This window comes from Podarcis erhardii (genome assembly GCF_964252035.2).
Source record: "Podarcis erhardii genome assembly, chromosome: 2".
Taxonomy (NCBI): Eukaryota; Metazoa; Chordata; class Lepidosauria; order Squamata; family Lacertidae; genus Podarcis; species Podarcis erhardii.
In genome coordinates this window covers 2,482,080-2,496,374 of record NC_138498.1, presented here as the reverse complement: position 1 = coordinate 2,496,374, position 14,295 = coordinate 2,482,080, and the positions used below count along the sequence as shown (strand labels likewise).

The window sequence follows — 14,295 nt, the reverse complement described above, 5'->3', positions numbered from 1 at the left end:
AGGAGACAGGGGACTCCCCTGAGAAGGAGGCTAGTTCACCAACACAGGAGCCAGATATATGGAGAAACGTGACTCAAAGAAGTAGGAGGCCCAGGGTTCGCTCTGATTGTTTAGAAACACACAATTGCTTTGAGGTCCTCTCCCCTAGCATGGAAGACGAAGAGCAGATTCCATTTAGGATCTCTCCCTCATTACAGTCGATCAGGTATATGAAGACGAGCAGCAAAGTCAGTCCTCGGGGAATGTGCAGGCGACCTTGGAACGGACAGCTCACGGAAGAACCCCGACCAAACCTAAGAAGAGGCGTGTAGTGGTGATAGGGGATTCCCTACTGAGGGGAACAGAAGCAGTGATCTGTGGGCCTGACAAGATGTCTCGGGAAGTGTGCTGTCTCCTCGGGGCTAAGATCCAAGATGTAACTGAACGACTGCAAGGAATCATAAAACCCACTGACAATCGCTCTGATTGTTTAGAAATACACAATCGCTTTGAGGTCCTCTCCCCCAGCATGGAAGACGAAGAGCAGACTCCATTTGAGGATCTCTCCCTCGTTACAGTCGATCAGGTATATGAAGACGAGCAGCAAAGTCAGTCCTCAGGGAATGTGCAGGCGACCTTGGAACGGACAGATCACGGAAGAACCCCAACCAAACCTAAGAGGAGGCGTGTAGTGGTGATAGGGGATTCCCTACTGAGGGGAACAGAAGCAGTGATCTGTGGGCCTGACAAGATGTCTCGGGAAGTGTGCTGTCTCCCCGGGGCTAAGATCCAAGATGTAACTGAACGACTGCAAGGAATCATAAAACCCACTGACAAATACCCCTTCCTCTTGGTTCATGTGGGAACCAATGACACTGCAAGCAATAGCCTCCAGAAGATCAAAAGAGACTATGAGGCTCTGGGCAGGAAATTGAAGCAATTAAATGCACAAATTGTCATCTCATCTGTCCTCCCAGTTGAACGACGTGGCCCAGGGAGAGAGGGAAAAATAGTGGAAGTGAACAGCTGGCTTCGCAAATGGTGTAAACAGGAATGGTTTGGATTCTTAGATCACGGACTGCAGTTTCTGGAAGATGGACTTCTGGCAAGCGATGGGCTGCACCTCACAACGGTTGGGAGGAATGTTTTTGCCAAAAATCTCAGAAACCTCATCAGGAGGGCTTTAAACTGACTAATGTGGGGGAGGGAGACAGTGCTCCTGAAGGTAGGAGTCTATCAATTGATGAAGATGATCATCCAAATGTCATAGACCGAATGGAGCAAACAGCACGCAGACCTAGTGATGGGAGGAAAAAATCCTTAAATAAGAGACACGGGGGAATGATTAATGGACTTCAATGTCTGTACACTAATGCTCAAAGCATGGGAAATAAACAAGATGAGCTTTCAGAGAAACAGACCAGACAAGAAAGGAGGAGGAGTGGCGTTATATGTCAGGGATGTGTATACCTGTGAAGAGATCCAAGATTTAGAACCTCCTGGAGATTTAGAATTCCTGGAGAACAGGCGAAGTCCCGGCAGACTGGAGGAGGGCAAATGTTGTCCCTATTTTCAAAAAGGGGAAAAGAGAGGACCCAAATAATTACCGCCCAGTCAGTCTGACATCAATACCAGGGAAGGTTCTGGAGCAGATCATTAAGCAAACAGTCTGTGAGCACCTAGAAAGGAATGCTGTGATCACCAATAGTCAGCATGGATTTCTGAAAAATAAGTCATGTCAGACTAACCTGATCTCGTTTTTTGACAGAATTACAAGCCTGGTAGATGAAGGGAACGCAGTGGATGTAGCCTACCTTGATTTCAGCAAGGCATTTGACAAGGTGCCCCATGATATTCTTGTAAAGAAGCTGGTAAAATGCGGTCTTGACTATGCTACCACTCAGTGGATTTGTAACTGGCTGAGTGACCGAACCTAAAGGGTGCTCATCAATGGTTCCTCTTCATCCTGGAGCAGAGTGACTAGTGGGGTGCCACAGGGTTCTGTCTTGGAGCCAGTCTTGTTCAACATCTTTATCAATGACTTGGATGATGGACTCAAGGGCATCCTGATCAAATTTGCAGATGACACCAAACTGGGAGGGGTGGCTAACACCCCAGAGGACAGGATCACACTTCAAAACGACCTTGACAGATTAGAGAACTGGGCCAAAACAAACAAGATGAATTTTAACAGGGAGAAATGTAAAGTATTGCACTTGGGCAAAAAAAATGAGAGGCACAAATACAAGATGGGTGACACCTGGCTTGAGAGCAGTACATGTGAAAAGGATCTAGGAGTCTTCGTTGACCACAAACTTGACATGAGCCAACAGTGTGACGCGGCAGCTAAAAACGCCAATGCAATTCTGGGCTGCATCAATAGGAGTATAGCATCTAGATCAAGGGAAGTAATAGTGCCACTGTATTCTGCTCTGGTCAGACCTCACCTGGAGTACTGTGTCCAGTTCTGGACACCACAGTTCAAGAAGGACACTGACAAACTGGAACGTGTCCAGAGGAGGGCAACCAAAATGGTCAAAGGCCTGGAAACGATGCCTTATGAAGAACGGCTAAGGGAGCTGGGCATGTTTAGCCTGGAGAAGAGGAGGTTAAGGGGTGATATGATAGCCATGTTCAAATATATAAAAGGATGTCACATAGAGGAGGGAGAAAGGTTGTTTTCTGCTGCTCCAGAGAAGCGGACATGGAGCAATGGATTCAAACTACAAGAAAAAAGATTCCACCTAAACATTAGGAAGATCTTCCTGACAGTAAGAGCTGTTCAACAGTGGAATTTGCTGCCAAGGAGTGTGGTGGAGTCTCCTTCTTTGGAGGTCTTTAAGCAGAGGCTTGACAAGCATATGTCAGGAGTGCTCTGATGGTGTTTCCTGCTTGGCAGGGGGTTGGACTCGATGGCCCTTGTGGTCTCTTCCAACTCTATGATTCTATGATTCTATGATTCTATGATTCTATAAATACGGATAACTGTTTATTGTTCCTAATTGAGGAACTGGTCTATTAATGGTCACCAAATTGAACAATGCCAAGTACTTAAGAATCTTGGCATCCAGTTAGAAGCTATCAGAGCAGTGGCTATGAGAACAATTGGGACAATTCTTTTTTTTTTGCCATATAATTTTTATTATTAAACATAAAACACAAACATAAAACAAGACAAACGACAGCAACAACGAAAAATAATATATATATATACAGTAATTTCACATCATTTTCATCACTACATTTTCTTTCAAACTTCCCTCAGCTGTCCCGTAAATCATCCGTATTCATCACTTTCATTACGCATTCCTCAATCTTGTATTGACATTATTTATCTCTTTTCCTCCTATTCCCTTTAATCAATACTTATTACTTTTTTACAGTGCTTCTTTAAATCCCTTAAGCGTCATCTTTCCTTTACTTAAGCATTCCAGATAATCTACATATTTCTTCCAGTCCCCGATGAATTTTTGGTCTCTTAAGTATCTAATCTTTCCTGTCAATTTATCTAACTCTGCGTATTCTAACAATTTTGTTCTCCAATCCTCTATGGTCGGTATTTCCTGTTGTCTCCATCTCTGGGCCAATAACACTCTTGCGGCTGTGATTGCATATCTAAAAAATTTACAGTCTTCCTTTTTTATTTCCTTTCCTATTAGTCCTAGTAAAAAGACTTCTGGCTCCTTTCTAAACGTATACTTTAAGATCTTCTTTAACTCATTGTATATTTTCTCCCAGAAGTCTTTCACCTTCCCACAGCCCCACCACATGTGATAGAATGTACCCTCCTTATCCTTACACTTCCAGCATCTATTGCATGTCTTATACATCCTCGCCAATTTCACCGGTGTCATATACCATCTATAAAACATCTTCATCGTGTTCTCTTTTAACGTCATACATGCCGTGAATTTTAAGCCCTCCTTCCATAATTTTTCCCAATCCTCAAATTGTATATTGTGGCCCACATCCTTTGCCCAACTAATCATTACCGACTTAACTTCTTCATCTACCAGATTCCAATCCAATAACAGTTTATACATTTTTGATAAATTTTTCGTATCATTACCTATAACCTCGCTTTGAAATAACGATTCTTTGTCCATGAAACCTCGTTCTTTACTGTCTTTTTTAAACACCTCATTCATTTGGAAATAGTGCATCCAGTCACAAACATATTCCTTCACCTGCTCATACGGTTTTATTTTCCACTTTTCCCCTTCTTTATATAACAGTTGGTCATATGTTATCCATTTACTTCCCATATTTAATCTCTTTATACTCTTTGCTTCTAAGGGTGAAAACCAGCGTGGTGTTCTAAGTTCTAATAGATTTTTGTATCTATCCCAGACCTCAATTAAAGGACCTCGGAATATGTGGTTCTCAAAGCCCTTATGGACTCTCTTTTTTTCGTGCCATAAATAAGCATGCCACCCAAATCTGTTGTTGAATCCCTCCAAATCCAACAGTTCGTTATTCTTCAATTTAATCCACTCTTTCGTCCAGCAAAGACATGAGGCCTCGTAATACAATTTCAGATCTGGCAGGGCAAAACCTCCTCTTTCTTTTGTATCTGTTAGCAATTTAAATTTGATTCTCGGTTTTTTGCCCTGCCAGATGTATTTTGAGATCACTCTTTGCCACTCCTTAAAGATCTTAATTCCCTTAATTATGGGGATAGTCTGAAATAGGAACAGTAATTTTGGGAGCACGTTCATTTTGATTGTAGAGATCCTTCCCCAAAATGACAATTTCAATTTTGCCCACACCTCCAAGTCCTTTTTGATTCCCTTCCAAGCTGGTTCGTAGTTGTTTTTATATAAATCTATATTTTTGGGAGTTATCCAAATACCCAGATATTTTACCTTTTTGACCACCTCTATTTGGGTTAATTGTTGCATTGTTTCTATTTGGTCTTGATCCATATTTTTTACTATTATTTTTGTTTTTTTCTTATTGAGTTTAAAGCCTGCCAGATTTCCAAACTGTTCCATTTCCTCCAAAACTGCTTTTATCGTACTTGTTGGTTCCTCAATCATTATAGCCAAGTCATCTGCGAATGCTTTGGTCTTGTACTCATTCTGTCCGATTGTCACTCCCTTTATAGCCTTGTTTTGTCTGATCGAATTCAAAAGAACCTCTAATACCGTTATGAAAAGTAACGGCGAGAGAGGGCATCCCTGCCTCGTTCCCTTTTGTATCCTTATTCCTTCTGTAACTACATTATTTATAATCAGTTTAGCTTTCTGATCTGTGTAGATAGCTCTGACTCCCTTAAGAAAGTCTTCGCCTATCTCCATGTATTCTAGGTTTCTCATCATAAAGTCCCATATTATGTTGTCGAATGCCTTCTCGGCATCTACAAAGATCATTGCGGCTCTTTTATCAATCCTATCAGACAGGTATTCCATCACATTAACTATATATCTTATGTTCAATTGGGACAATTCTTAGATCTGGTTGTGCTAGCTCTGAAAATATTTCAAAGTAAAGTTATTGCTCAGATCCTGTACGGTGTGGCTGTCTGAGGATGGCTATTTGAGGATGGGCTAAACTAGGCCCTCCAAAATACATTTCTGGGGAATTGTTAAGACTTCCACCTGGCACTCCTTCAGCTTTGGTCAGGGCAGAGGTAGATTCCCCCTTCATTCGATCTCCCATCCATTTCCCCATCCATACGGGTGTATCATAAAAGTGTCTCCTGGTAGGGTATTCCCCAAGTTATGTTTGGAGCAGGTACCAAACTGCAAAAGTTGGAACTTAAAATATTGGAAGGTGCTTTATTCATATCCTACTCCATTCAATCATTTTTCTGCTCTGAATTTGGAAAATTTAGAATTATTTAGAATTATTAATGTATTCTCTGGCAAGGACATTCTATATATTTCCCATGGTGGAAAATACATATAATGTCCTTGCCAGACAGAACATTAATAATTCTAATTTTTTGAATTAATATAGACTTTACAAATTGGACCACCAAATGGCTGCTTACCTTGCAAAGCTCACATTTCCAAAGCTTAGGCAAGCATTTGCAGCCTTTGTTTCCAAACAATGCCCACAGCTATGATTGTCAGCACTCTCATACTCCCTTGACTCTCTGCTTGCATATTTGTGGGGCCCCAGAAGTTGAGGAACTGCTTCACTATTTGTTCTTTGGTTCACTTTATTCTGAACCAAGCACCAAATTTCTGGGATCTGTTCTTACTGACCCAATACCATTCCACAAAACATTTTCTACCTTCTGTTGGACACAGATTGTAGGGTAACCCACAAGGTCTCTCTTTTTGCAGCAATGGAAACCTGGGCAGGAGTTGTTAAGGAGATGGCAGTCGACTGCTTGGAGGATGTGCTTATTTAAGCATAATATATTTTAATAATTAATGTTTTTTATCTGTATTGAATTTCAGTTTGTAAATTTCATACATGCTACATGCGATTTACATAGTATTTTGAAGATGTTTTATGTATGATTCTAAGCAGTAATGTTACTTTATGCAATACTTTGACTTGGATTTTGCATTGTATTTATCTATCTTATTTATCTTATATGTGAATGGCCCAAGCATTAATAAATTACCTTCCTACCACAAACTGAGAAAGAGCCTAGCAAGTAGGACATTGATCGGGTGATTAGCCTTCTAACCAAAGAGGCTCAAATATTATTCCTGGCTGTGGCCTGGCTTGGTCTGGTTTTGCATACATCAAGGAATGTGCTCTTATGTGGACAAGCCTGCCCTATTAGAATGATGGTGTGTGTTTTTAGTTTATCTCTAGTTTTATTTTCTCCTCTGAATGTTTTGAATAGTTATTAACTGTTTTTATCAATAATTTTATGGTTTATTCTTTTTGTAAACTGCTTTGAGGTGGTTGGTTGTTTCACAATCAAGCAGTATGTAAATTTAATGAAATAAAATAAATTGTATAAGGAAGTTTTAAGGGTAAAGCACGAATGACAAATTCTGTGGGTGGAATTCAGTGCTGCAATCCTCCAGCAATTCTTAGAATCACAGAATTGTGGAGTTGGAAGGGTATTCTAGTCCAACCCCCTGCAGTGCAGTAACCTCAACTAAAGCATCCATGGCAGACCCAACCGCTGCTTACAAACCTCCACTGAAGGAGAGCCCACCACCTCCTGAGGGAGTCTTTTCCACTGCCCAGTGCACTAGACTTCTGTTGATGCAGCCTAGAATAGCATTAGCTTTTTTGCTGCTGCATCACTTTGTAGACTGCTGTTAAGCTTGTGTGTGTTAAGACCCCCAAATCCTTTTCACATGTAGTGCTGGTCAGCCAGCTGTCCCCCAAGTTATATTTGTGCAACTGGTTCTTCCTGCCTATGTGCAGAACCTGACATTTGCCCCTGTTGAAATTCCTCCAACACAACCATTGCAGCTTGTCAGGCAGTACAACCCTCCCTCTCCTCACCCCCTGTGCTGTTCTTGGGGTTCTCCAGACCTGTGAGGAGCATGGGGGAGATGGGAGGAAACCCCATTGCACAAGCAGAAACATTTGCACAAGGCTAAGTGGTGGGTCTGGTTACGTGAATCCTAGCCAATGTGTCTTGAAAAACACATGTTAGTGTGTCAGGTTATTGAGAATGTATAATCATGCATTGCTATACAGAAAGCCACAAATAAGGTACATAGAGTCAAATGCCAATGATTTGCTTGACTAGAACTTTATTGATCAATTGGTATAGATATGTGGCAATCTACCAGGATGGCAAACACCAGGATGTCAAAGCCTCCTTCATTCTCTAGACAAGGGCTGTCCAGCTTCCAAGAGACTGCGATCTACTCCCACTATAAAAAAAATGACAGTGATCTACCCATTGGATTGACCAGAGTTCTTGAGCTATTTTTGGGGGGAGGGATGAGCCAAAGTTGTTGAGCTGCTTTTTGGGGGGGGCATCAGGATCCCGCAATCGACCAGGATCGACCAGGACCAGGTACATCCCACGACCGACCTGTTGGAAAGGACTGCTCTAGACCATGCAGAAGTCCAATTGTACCATTGCTACAAATATCTGAAATTGAACATGACTTAAAGTCAACATTCTTAATACAGCAACATTCACCATACAGAAGAAACTGAAGGACTGGACAGCTGTTGTTTCATTTCATGTCAGGGGCAGAAGTTCAAGCAAGGAATGGGAAACTTGTGGCCCTCCAGATAGTGCCCAGTACCTTATGACTTGGAGCTGCTTACCCATTACTGCTAATCAGTTCCTGTTGCTTGGCTCGGAGCCTGGAGATCCACGAGCCTCTCTCCTCAGTTCTCTGGTGCCTATCAAGAAAAGTTCAGCAGGGTTAACTTCTTCACTACTACCATTCTCCTCACCTCCCAGTAATCCTGTTGCATCTCTCTCCCGGCCTTTGTCTCCCTTCCCTCGGGGGTCCCGACCTTCCCCGCAGCCTCCCAAGGCCACACACCCACATCTTTTTAATGGAAGGTGGAAATGGCCATAGCAGTTATACTTTCTTGTGGAAACTTGTGCAAAATACATTGCAGGGGCCTGGCAGAACGTTTGTCACAGTATGGCAGTGAATTCCACCCTCTGTCTGCTGGCACATGAGCTCTTCTAGACTGAGCAGCCCTAGAGCAGTTTCCTTGCATTGCATTTGCATTTTAAAAAACCTCATCCACTTCTCTCCACATCACATTGGGACTTTCCCCCTCTCATGCTCACCACACAAGCTTGTTTTGAAAAATGCTCCCCACTTGCAATGTCCTCCAACACTTACCTTTTCCTCCCAAAATGGACGTAGCCATTTGAGTTAAAAGTTCACCAAACGCTTCAGAGGTACTGCCAAGCACACCTGCCAGATCTGTGAGGAATGCGCGTGCAGAAATTGCCCCTGGGTGCCATGGAAAAAATAATAATTAGTCCCTTCTGTGAATTGCTTCAAATGGCTTGATTCCCACACTGGACAGCCCTGATCCCTCCCCACCCCAGCAATTGCCCCTTCAACTCCAAAAGCTTGAGATGAGATGTGGTGGGATGGGGGGTTGTTTCAGAAATATTATTTTTTAAATCTTTCACTATTTTCTTCCTTTGAGGTGCTGTCTCTGTCTCTAACGTTTCAGTAGTTGGCTCAGAGTCTGAGCTATAGAAGATTTCCCAGCCATTTGCAGGATTGCTTAGCACAAAAAGTGTCTGCTCACCTCTCCATGTATTATGCTGTTTTGTTTCTAGTTCATCTTACAGTGGACCTACTTTTTAGGATTTCCACACACATTAACATCAGTCACCAAGTTAGGCTCAGTGCCCTTCCCACCAGGGGTGTCAATCTGCTTACCAGGACCAGAGCTGGATTGGGACTCTCGAGCAGCATTGCTGGAATCTAGACGAGATGGGTGTAAATGTTCTTTTTTAAATAATAAAAAAAGTTCACAGAAAGACAGCATTTCAGTGCATCTTTCTCCTAAAATACACGTTTGGACAAATATATACATTTTTACAAGAAATTTCCCCAATGCAATGCATTTGACTATGTTGTTTTCACTAGTCTGTGCATTTTCATTTTCTCTTTCCCAGAATTTTGTACACATTTTTTGGTTGGAGAATGGCATTGCAAAACCTGGAGAAGTGCAAATCTGAGAATCGTAGAGTTGGGAGGGACCATGAGGCTCATCTAGTCCAACCTCCTGCAATGTGTGAATATTTTGCTCAATGGGGGGCTCAGACCCATGAACCTGAGTAATAATTTTGTGATCCATCAACTGAGCTATCCCAGAAGTGTGAATGTTGAAGGATAATTGAACTTGTGCTCGTATAAATTAGGCAGTTTCACATTAAAATGCAAACAAAATACAATTTCCCCCCATCTCTGGAAAAAAATCACCAGTGTTCAACTACCCATGATAAAATCCCTCAAGAGTTAGCTTGGAATTGACTCAGTGTCTATGAGCTATTTTAACAAGCATTTGTAAAGAATTTGTGTGTGTGTGTTCTCTCCTGGGTTATAATATTAATGCATATACAGTGGTACCTCAGGTTACAGATGCTTCAGGTTACAGTCTCCGCTAACCCAGAAATAGTACCTCAGGCTAAGAACTTTGCTTCAGGATGAGAACAGAAATTGTGCTCCAGCAGCGCAGCGCATAATACTTGAGCATTATGAGCTGGGCAGATTTGTGTTTCAAATCAGGTAAATAAAAACATTTGGCATGGTCACTAAACACAGAACTGTTTCTTTCATACTGGACACCTGTAGAGGTTTCTCACAGCAGGACAGAAAGCACCCCAAATAAGAAACACTTCCTGGGTGGCCTCTCCCTACTTACCCACAGCAACAAAAGCCCAAGTGGAAGTTGCCAGCAGGAGAAGGATCCAAAGAGTCTTCATTGCAGAAACACAGACAGCAGCCTCAGTGTTTCTTGACACTCAAGATGCTGTGATGAAGCCAGAATACTGATTGACACTGAGCAGAGTACCTACACTGCTGGCTTTATGTAAGTGACAGAAACCAATCAAAGGAGCTAGCAAAGAAATATTATGAGCTTAGTTGAGATATTGCATCATAATGATGTTAATTATGGAGAAAACTGTCAGTGTGTATAAATAAATACAGGATGCCCTGAGGATGAATGCCACCATTTACATAAACTGGAGTGGAGATGGGATTAGCCAGGACATGACAAATTGGCCATTATCCACAAATCTGGCTCCTGAAAGCCAAACATACCCTTCCAATTTGCTGATCCAAATCAAGATGCTTGGGGTGGTTTTTTTGCTCCCAAGCTTTCTCAAGAGCCAGCTGGTTCACGCCAGGGTGCTGGATCAAAAAATGGGACATTCTGGGATTTAATCAGAATCTAGGGGTAGCTTTTGTAATTTCGGGATGTCCCATTTAAATTGGGGTGGTTGAGCAGGGATTAGAAGCCTGTGACCCTCCATATGTTATTGGACTCCAAATTGCATTGGCTCCAGTTAGCATGACCCACCGTAATGCATCTAAAGGGCCACAGATTCCCTATTCCTATTGTTGAATATGCCTTGGCTCCAGTTATTCTACCAAGCAGAGCATCAGGATTACCAGGGCAGTTGATGGGTGGTACTTTGCACCCAATTCCAGATTGGAGGGAAGATTTTCTTTCTTTCTTTGTAGTAAATCTGCAAGTCTTTAAAGTCCCACAAGACTCAGTTGTTTTTGTTCTAGCAGCCTTTCATAGTTACCCTGCAGGAATTTGTCACTGCAAGGCTGTAACGGTCATATTAACTGCCTCTTGTATATGCTAAGTGAATGAGAGCAATGCCACACTTCTATTTGGATTTAAGATTAAAATTTACAGTTCCTGGATATAACAAAACAGTTCCTGGATATTTACCAGCACGTGTAGACACAAAGTCAGAAAAGCTAAAGCACAGAATGAACTCAGGCTTGCTAGAGAGGTTAAAAGCAACAAAAAAAGGCTTTTATGGGTATGTTCATAGCAAAAGGAAGAACAAAGAAACAGTGGGGTCACTCAGAGGAGAAGATGGTGAAATGCAAACAGGGGACACAGAAAGGGCTGAACTCCTCAATGCCTTCTTTGCCTCAGTCTTCTCCGATAAAGAAAACAATGCCCGACCTGAAGAATTTGGAGCAAATGATTCAGCAGAGGAAACACAGCCCAGAATAACTAAGGAGATAGTACAAGAATACTTGGCTAGTTTAGATGTATTCAAGTCTCCAGGGCCAGATGAACTGCATCCAAGAGTATTAAAAGAACTGGCAGATGTGATCTCAGAACCACTAGCAGTCATCTTTGAGAATTCCTGGAGAACTGGCGAAGTCCCGGCAGACTGGAGGAGGGCAAATGTTGTCCCTATTTTCAAAAAGGGGAAAAGAGAGGACCCAAATAATTACCGCCCACTCAGTCTGACATCAATACCAGGGAAGATTCTGGAGCAGATCATTAAGCAAACAGTCTGTGAGCACCTAGAAAGGAATGCTGTGATCACCAATAGTCAGCATGGATTTCTGAAAAATAAGTCATGTCAGACTAACCTGATCTCGTTTTTTGACAGAATTACAAGCCTGGTAGATGAAGGGAATGCAGTGGATGTAGCCTACCTTGATTTCAGCAAGGCATTTGACAAGGTGCCCCATGATATTCTTGTAAAGAAGCTGGTAAAATGCGGACTTGACTATGCTACCACTCAGTGGATTTGTAACTGGCTGCTCATCAATGGTTCCTCTTCATCCTGGAGCAGAGTGACTAGTGGGGTGCCACAGGGTTCTGTCTTGGGCCCGGTCTTATTCAACATCTTTATCAACGACTTGGATGATGGACTCAAGGGCATCCTGATCAAATTTGCAGATGACACCAAACTGGGAGGGGTGGCTAACACCCCAGAGGACAGGATCACACTTCAAAACGACCTTGACAGATTAGAGAACTGGGCCAAAACAAACAAGATGAATTTTAACAGGGAGAAATGTAAAGTATTGCACTTGGGCAAAAAAATTGAGAGGCACAAATACAAGATGGGTGACACCTGGCTTGAGAGCAGTACATGTGAAAAGGATCTAGGAGTCTTCGTTGACCACAAACTTGACATGAGCCAACAGTGTGACGCGGCAGCTAAAAACGCCAATGCAATTCTGGGCTGCATCAATAGGAGTATAGCATCTAGATCAAGGGAAGTAATAGTGCCACTGTATTCTGCTCTGGTCAGACCTCACCTGGAGTCCAGTTCTGGGCACCACAGTTCAAGAAGGACACTGACAAACTGGAACGTGTCCAGAGGAGGGCAACCAAAATGGTCAAAGGCCTGGAAACGATGCCTTATGAGGAACGGCTAAGGGAGCTGGGCATGTTTAGCCTGCAGAAGAGGAGGTTAAGGGGTGATATGATAGCCATGTTCAAATATATAAAAGGATGTCACATAGAGGAGGGAGAAAGGTTGTTTTCTGCTGCTCCAGAGAAGCGGACACGGAGCAATGGATCCAAACTACAAGAAAAAAGCTTCCACCTAAACATTAGGAAGAACTTCCTGACAGTAAGAGCTGTTTGACAGTGGAATTTGCTGCCAAGGAGTGTGGTGGAGTCTCCTTCTTTGGAGGTCTTTAAACAGAGGCTTGACAAGCATATGTCAGGAGTGCTCTGATGGTGTTTCCTGCTTGGCAGGGGGTTGGACTCGATGGCCCTTGTGGTCTCTTCCAACTCTATTATTCTATGATTCTACCTGGAACTTAAATATATTTATGTTCCAGGTAAATACCGTCTTACCTCAGCAATGTTGGCATGAATGGAGAAGGAGATGCCAGCTGTTGCTTCAATGCCTCCTGGGCCCTGCAAATCTTGCACCCTGATCCAACCTCACAGGGCTGTTATGGGCATTAAAGGAGAAGAACCATGTGTGCCACCCTGGGCTCCTTGGAGAAAAAAGATTATGATAATCATAATCTACCATATACTTTGGAAAGTGGTTTCTGTTTCCATTTTTTTTCGTTGTTTTTTATACTTTCAGGTCCCTCTTGAGATACCACCACCAAACTTTGTACAAGGGTTCCTGAGGTGGGGGTGGTGCTCTTCATTGATGTTTAGACTCTGGCTGCCATTTTGAATCAATATGGCAGACCCAAATGCGACCTTGGTGTGACTTTGCCTGCTTTTTGCCTGCTTTTTTAAACAACACCAACAACTTTTTTTTTTATTATAAAAAATCCTGGGCAGCACCAGGCACCTCCTACTAGTAATAATAATCCCACTCCTCAGTCACATTCTGAGAATTAAGATAGGTACATTTTCAAATGGGGATGCAGGTGGCACTGTGGTCTAAACCACTGAGCCTCTTGGGCTTGCCAATCAGAAGGTCTGCGGACAAATGCAGGCTCCCTCGGCCTGTAAAGCGAAATAATCACTGCAACCCCAGAATCGTCTGCGACTGAACTTAACTGTCAGGGGTCCCTTACTTCTTCTTCTTCTTTTTTTTTTTTTACATTTTCAAACATCTATTTGCAGGTATTGGGGTTAGACATATTTTTCCTTTAAGTGAAATACGATATTTTCAAGGAGCCTGAATTCTCCACATAACATCAAACTCCACATTTGTGCCACGTTGTCTAGAAGCCATGTATTTGCTTTCACACCCTTTGAGGAGCCTAAAGTGAGGTGCATCAGGAGAAGATACCACCGTGTATGCCTCACCCAGGATTTGCCAGAGGCAGAAAGGAGAAAAACAAATCCCTTTTCTGAGTAAACGGATTAGAAAGCCTTGGTACAGCAAATAATTCCCTTGCCTCTCCCTTTATTTAGAAGACCAATTAACATTGTGTCTATTCTCATGTGCCACAAGTGCTGTGTGCCATCTTAATTCTTCCGTTT

At 42.5% G+C, this 14,295-nt stretch overlaps 1 long non-coding RNA gene across 1 annotated transcript; it reads right to left on the bottom strand.

Moving 5' to 3' along the window:
• Window positions 1–7,622: 7,622 nt before the first annotated feature.
• LOC309336253 lies at window positions 7,623–10,493 on the bottom strand. The gene is made up of 4 exons (XR_014153943.1): window positions 10,267–10,493; window positions 9,279–9,323; window positions 8,383–8,837; window positions 7,623–8,344 (listed from the first exon to the last, which is right to left on the bottom strand). It is a non-coding gene; the product is annotated as an uncharacterized lncRNA (long non-coding RNA).
• Window positions 10,494–14,295: the final 3,802 nt, after the last annotated feature.